The sequence below is a fragment of the Macaca mulatta genome, chromosome 10, assembly GCF_049350105.2.
Source record: "Macaca mulatta isolate MMU2019108-1 chromosome 10, T2T-MMU8v2.0, whole genome shotgun sequence".
NCBI lineage: Eukaryota > Metazoa > Chordata > Mammalia > Primates > Cercopithecidae > Macaca > Macaca mulatta.
This window is the reverse complement of record NC_133415.1, coordinates 20,158,511-20,165,297: the sequence shown is the minus strand read 5'-3', so window position 1 is coordinate 20,165,297 and position 6,787 is coordinate 20,158,511.

The following is a 6,787-nucleotide window of genomic DNA, read 5'->3' as shown; positions in this document are numbered from 1 at the left end:
CCTCCTGGGTTCCAGCGATTCTCCTGCCTCAGTCTCCCAGGTAGCTGGGATTACAGACTCACGCCACCATGCCCAGCTAATTTTTGTATTTTCAGTAGCGATGGGGTTTTGCCATGTTGGCCAGACTAGTCTTGAACTCCTGACCTCAGGTGATTTGCCCACCTCAGCCTCCCAAAGTGCTGGGATTATACACATAAGCCACCATGCCCCGCCTGGATATTTTATTTAGATGGAATTATACAATACTGTATGTGACCTTTTGGGTCTGGCTTCTTTCAGTTAACGTAATGTTTTCAAGGTTCATTCATGTTGTATTATGTATAAATACTTCATTCCTTTTTATGACTGGCTGAATGATACGCCATTGTATGGATAAACTGCCTTTATCCATTCATCCATTGATGCCTTTTAGTTATTATGGATAGTGCAACTATGAACATTTGTGCACAAGTATTTATTTGAGTGCCTATCTTCAGTTCTCTTGGGTGTATACCTAGGAGTGGAATTGCTGGGTAATCCTATGTATAACTTACTGAGGAACCACCAGACTCTTCCACAGTGACTCCACCATTTTACATTCCTACCACACATGTCTTTTTATAAATAATTTTAGTGCTGGTCAAACCTCATTTTATGAATGAGGCCCAGAGAGGTTAAGTAATTTGCCCAAGGTCACACCCTTAGTCAGAGTTTAGACTAAAACCAAACTTTCCTGAGTTCCTAGCCTTTCAAACACTAAGAGCCTCCCATGTCACCTTTAAAGACCTCGACTACTTGCCCGAGTTTTTCATTGATTGACTTGACAAACCTGCCTGGTGAACAACTGAGCCGTATTTATGAAGCTTTTTTTCTCTCAACATCTGTTGAAAGAACCTACTGCCATGTTCCCGATTTCTAGGCCACACCTTGAAAACATGCAGAGCTCACAATCCCTGCATCTGCCTCCTGCTGCTGGCCTGTCGGGCCCTCTTCTGTTGCCATGGAAACCGTGCACCTCAGTTTTGGCAGCAGACCAGCTGGACAGCGAACTGAGAACATCCTTGTCTCCTAGGCTAAGCAGAGCTGTCAAGGTCATGTATTCATTCACTAGATTTGTATTTATTGATTACCTACTAAGCACCAGGCTTTTGTTTTGTAAGATGCTAGGGATACAGCAGTGAACAAGCCAGACCACAGATCCTGCCCTCAAGGAACCCGTAGTCCAGAGGAGACAGACAAAAACCAAGGAACAAAAAGGCTTCACCTGGCTCCCCTCCCTAGTTCACATTCTCCCAATCTTCCAGGCTGTGCTAAATCCACTTCCCCTGGACCATCCCCCCAAGAGCCCAAATGCAGGTGATAGCTCCTCTCAGGATTTACATTGCATTTTTTTTGTTGTTATTGTTTTTCCCTGATTGTAAAAGTGCTATGTGCATTGTGGAAAATGTAGAAAATACACAAAAGCACAAAGAAGAGAAATTAAATAAAGATCTGTAATTTCACCACCAAGAGTCAAGTGCTGCCAACATTTCCTTCTGGTCTTTTTCTACATATGTGTATTTCTGGGGTTTTTTTGTTGTTTTTTTGTTTTTTTGTTTTGTTTTTTTTTTTTTTTTGAGACGGAGTCTCGCTCTGTCGCCCAGGCTGGAGTGCAGTGGCCGGATCTCGGCTCACTGCAAGCTCCGCCTCCTGGGTTCACGCCATTCTCCTGCCTCAGCCTCCGGAGTAGCTGGGACTACAGGCGCCCGCCACCTCGCCCGGCTAGTTTTTTGTATCTTTTAGTAGAGACGGGGTTTCATCGTGTTAGCCAGGATGGTCTCGATCTCCTGACCTCGTGATCCTGCCCGTCTCGGCCTCCCAAAGTGCTGGGATTACAGGCTTGAGCCACCGCGCCCGGCCGTTTTTTTGTTTTTTAATTATTGGGTCTTATTTTACACACTGCTTTATAAAATTGTGTCATTAAAAAAATTTTGTTTGTTTGTTTTTTTGTTTTTTGATACGGAGTTTTGCTCTTGTTGCCCAGGCTGGAGTGCAGTGGCACGATCTCGGCTCACTGCAACCTCTGCCTCCCAGATTCAAGCGATTCTCCTGCCTCAGCCTCCCAAGTAGCTGGTATTACAGGCATACACCACCAAGCCCAGCTAATTTTGTATATTTTAGTAGAGACAGGGTTTCACTATGTTAGTCAGGCTGGCCTCAAACTCCTGACCTCAAGTGATCCACCCACCTCGGCCTCCCAAAGTGCTTGAGCCACCACATCTGGCAAAAAAGTATTCTTTTTCCCAACACGTTTCGCAGTTCCCCAAGGGCAGGGACAGGGCATTAATAATAATAACAAATTTGGCCAGGTGGCTCACACCTGTAATCCCTGCACTTTGGGAGCTGAGGCGGGTGGATCACCTGAGGTCAGAGACCATCCTGGCCAATATGACGAAACTCCGTCTCCACTAAAAATACAAAAAATTAGCTGGGCGTGGTAGCACGTGCCTATAATCCCAGCTACTCAGGAGGCTGAGGCAGGAGAATCGCTTGAACCCTGGAGGCAGACGTTGCAGTGACCTGAGATCATGCTACTGTACTCCAGCCTGGGCAACAAGAGCAAGACTCCATCTCAAAAACAACAACAAAAAATAATAATAATAGGGCGCAGTGGCTCACGCCTGTAATCCTGGCACTTTGGAAGGCTGAGGTGGGTGGATCACAAGGTCAGGAGTTCGAGACCAGTCTGACCAACATGGTGAAACCCTGTGTTTACTAAAAATACAAAAATTAGCCAGGCGTGGTGGCACACACCTGTAATCCCAGCTACTCAGGAGACTGAGGCAGGAGAATCTCTTGAACCCAGGAGGCAGAGGTTGCAGTGAGAGGAGATCACGCCACTGCACTCCAGCCCGGGCAACAGAGTGAGACTCTGTCTCAAAATAATAATAATAACAATAACAAATTTGTTAAGCACTAACTGTGCCAGCCATGGTGCTGAGACCACTCCTTGGTTTACCCTCTGGAATCCTCACAACAACACTATGAGGCACTTACTCTGATGATTCTCATTTTCCTGCTGTGGAAACTGAAGAAAGAACAGATAGGGAAGGGAGAGGAAGGCCCAAAGCATGCTGAATAGCAGGGCTATGTGGGTACCTCTGCGTGCTCCAAGGGCTTTCAGCACAAATCCAGGCTGCCAGGCTTTATTGAGGACCTGATGGGAGGAGGCGATGGAGGGAAACACAGGAATGAGGCACCCCAGTTTCTGCCCCACTTGCCTTTAGCCTTTATCAGTCTTGCTTAGAATGCATGTGAAGCCAACACACTTCCTTTGCTCTCTTCAATGTTGGGCTGTTGGGCTTCTTAATAACAAAAGCAACAAGACCATTCCTTGAACAATCATGTTACTTCAAGCATGAACAGAGTTGGTTTGGAGCCAGACAGACACAAATTCAAGTTCAAGGTCTGCCCTTGCTGATAGTTTGGCTTTGGGAGAACAGTGCCAGAGGTTCATTTAACCCCCACAGCCTTTCTCTGAGGGTAGGATCATTGCCCCTGTCTTTTGTTTTTTCAGAGACAGGGTCTCTGTCACTAGGGTTGGCATGTACTGTCACCATAGCTCACTGCAGTCTGGAATGCCTTGGACTCAAGTAATCCTCCTGCCTCCACCTCTGGAGTAGCCGGGACTCTGCGGTATGCCACCATGCCCAGAACATTTTTACAAATGTTTGTAGAGGCCGGGCGCGGTGGCTCAAGCCTGTAATCCCAGCACTTTGGGAGGCCGAGACGGGCGGATCACGAGGTCAGGAGATCGAGACCATCCTGGCTAACACGGTGAAACCCCGTCTCTACTAAAAATACAAAAAAACTAGCCGGGCGAGGTGGCGGGCGCCTGTGGTCCCAGCTACTCGGGAGGCTGAGGCAGGAGAATGGCGGGAACCCGGGAGGCGGAGCTTGCAGTGAGCTGAGATCCGGCCACTGCACTCCAGCCCGGGCGACAGAGCGAGACTCTGTCTCAAAAAAAAAAAACAAAAAACAAAAACAAATGTTTGTAGAGATAGAGTCTCACTGTGTTGCCCAGGCTGGTTTCAAACTCCTGGCCTCAAGCAATCCTCATGCCTCAGCCTCCCACAGGGCTGGAATTACAGATGTGAGCCACTATACCCAGCCATTGCCCCCTGTTTGTAGGTGAGCCAACTGGAAAGTTAGGGGGTTCATCCAAGCCTGCACTCGTGAAGGGTGTGGTCCAAACTGAGCGCAGGTCTCCCTGATTCCAACAGCCAGGTTCTTTCCCCAGCACCTTGGACCTCTTTTCTTTCTCAGCAATTGGGTTTCCTTCATGACTGGGAAAAGTGGGCAAATCCTCCACCTGACACGGAGGCCTAGCTCCTTCAGCTACACAAGGATCTTGCAGGAGGCAAAGGCTCAGCAGTTCCTGCCTCCCCGCTCCATCCAAGTTATCTCAGCCCCTCTGTGCCGTGGTCTTCAGGGCCCGACAGGGACCCAGTGGGCCACGGTTTATAATCGGCCATGTTTCCTGCCTCTGCGTCAGTAGCAGAGACTTAACACTGTTTTCATTAATCAGGCACAAAAAGGAAAAAAAAAGTCCTCATATGTAATTGTTTGTATTTCTATACTTTAACCTGGGAGGATTTTTTTTGTTTTTGTTTTTTTTTTGAAACAGAGTTTAGTTCTCGTTGCCCAGGCTGGAGTGCAGTGGTGCGATCTCAGCTCACTGCAACCTCTGCCTCCCATGTTCAAGCAATTCTCCTGCCTCAGCCTCCAGAGTAGCTGGGATTACAGGCGTGGGCTACCATGCCCGGCTAATTTTTGTATATTTAGTAGAGTATATTTCACCATGTTGGCCAGGCTGGTCTGGAACTCTTGACCTCAAGTGATCCCCCTGCCTCAGCCTTCCAAAGTGCTAGGATTACAGGCATGAACCACCACACCCACCCCCCAGGATTTTCTTTTTTGTGCCTGATTACCTGAAGGAGAGAGAGTCAAGGTATTGCTGGTGACATGGGGGCAGGAAACATGGTCACACACACACACACACGTGAAAGCCGACTGTCTAACTGAAGAAAATCAGCTACATGTTACAGAGAAAGAGGTAATGTCCAGAAGTGCCTGAAGGTCTTCCTGATGGAGGTGCGCTGTGGACACTTGGCGGTCAGGCATTTCGGTTTAGAGACCACAAAACTATTCCTTTAGCACAATTACTACGCACAAAATTGAGATAATGCGCAAGCCGAACTGTTTCCACAAGTTAACTATGGACATGATCCAGTGTGCCTTACTTGGCACCTAAATACTCCAATAAATCTTTTTGTTTGTTTGTTTGTTGAGATAGAGTCTTGCTGTGTTGCTCAGGCTGGAGTGCAGTGGTGCCATCTTGGCTCACTGCAACCTCTGCCTCCTGGGTTGAAGCAATTCTGGTGTCCCAGCCTCCCGAGTAGCTGGGATTACAGGTGCATGCTACCCCGTCTGGCTAATTTTTTTTTTTTTTTTTTTTTTTTTAATTTTTAGCTAGAGACAAGGTTTCGCCATGTTAACGAGGCCAGTCTTGAGCTCCTGACCTCAAGTCATCCACCCGCCTCGGCCTCCCAAAATGTTGGGATTACAAGCATGAGCCACTGCGCCTGGCCAATACCCAATAAATCTTCATTTCTGCCTTGAACCCTTAGTTAGAAGAGACCTTGATAAATACAGTTTTTTAAAGACACCAATTGTCTGCTCTGATTTGATTTATGAACCTACTGCAGAGAAAGGTAGAGGTCTTCAGTCAAGGCCAGAACTACACATTTCCCCAAATTCCTGTAAGCAAATTCTGTTATTCTCACTTTTTTTTTTTTTTTTTGGAGACAGAGTTTTGCTCTTGTTGCCCAGGCTGGCCATGGCACAATCTTGGCTCACTGCAACCTCTGTCTTCCAGGTTCAAGCAATTCTCCTGACTCAGCCTCATGAGTGGCTGGGATTACAGGCATGCGCCACCACGCCTGGCTAATTTTGTATTTCTGGTAGAGATGGGGTTTCTCCATGTTGGTCAGACTGGTCTCGAACTCCCGATCTTAGGTGATCTGCCTGCCTCAGCCTCCCAAAGTGCTGGGATTACAGGTGTCAGCCATTGCATCTAGCCCTGTTATCCCCACTTTATAGACTGAAAGACTGGAGCCTGGTGAGATGAAGAAATTTCCCTACAGTCAGGCACAGCAACTTGACCTATAATCCCAGCTACTCGGGAGGCTGAGGCAGGAGGATCACTTGAGAGTAGGATTTTGGCCGGGCGCGGTGGTTCACACCTGTAATCCCAGCACTTTGGGAGGCCGAGGCGGGCGGATCACAAGGTCAGAAGATGGAGACCACAGTGAAACCCCGTCTCTACTAAAAATACAAAAAATTAGCCGGGCGCGGTGGCAGGCGCCTGTAGTCCCAGCTACTCAGGAGGCTGAGGCAGGAGAATGGCGTGAACCCAGGAAGCAGAGCTTGCAGTGAGCCGAGATCGCCCCACTGCACTCCAACCTGGGCGACAGCATGAGACTCCGTCTCAAAAAAAAAAAAAAAAAAAAAATGAGAGTAGGATTTTAACATTGCAGTGAGCTATGATTGTGCCAGCCTGGGCAACAGAGCTAGATCCCCATCTCTTTAAAAAAAAAAAAAAAAATGCATATGATCAGACAGAAAGAGCCCAAGCTGGGAATTTTTTTTTTTTTTGAGACGGAGTCTTGCTCTGTCACCTAGGCTGGAGTGCAGTGGCCGGATCTCAGCTCACTGCAAGCTCCTCCTCTCGGGTTCACGCCATTCTCCTGCCTCAGCCTCCCGAGTA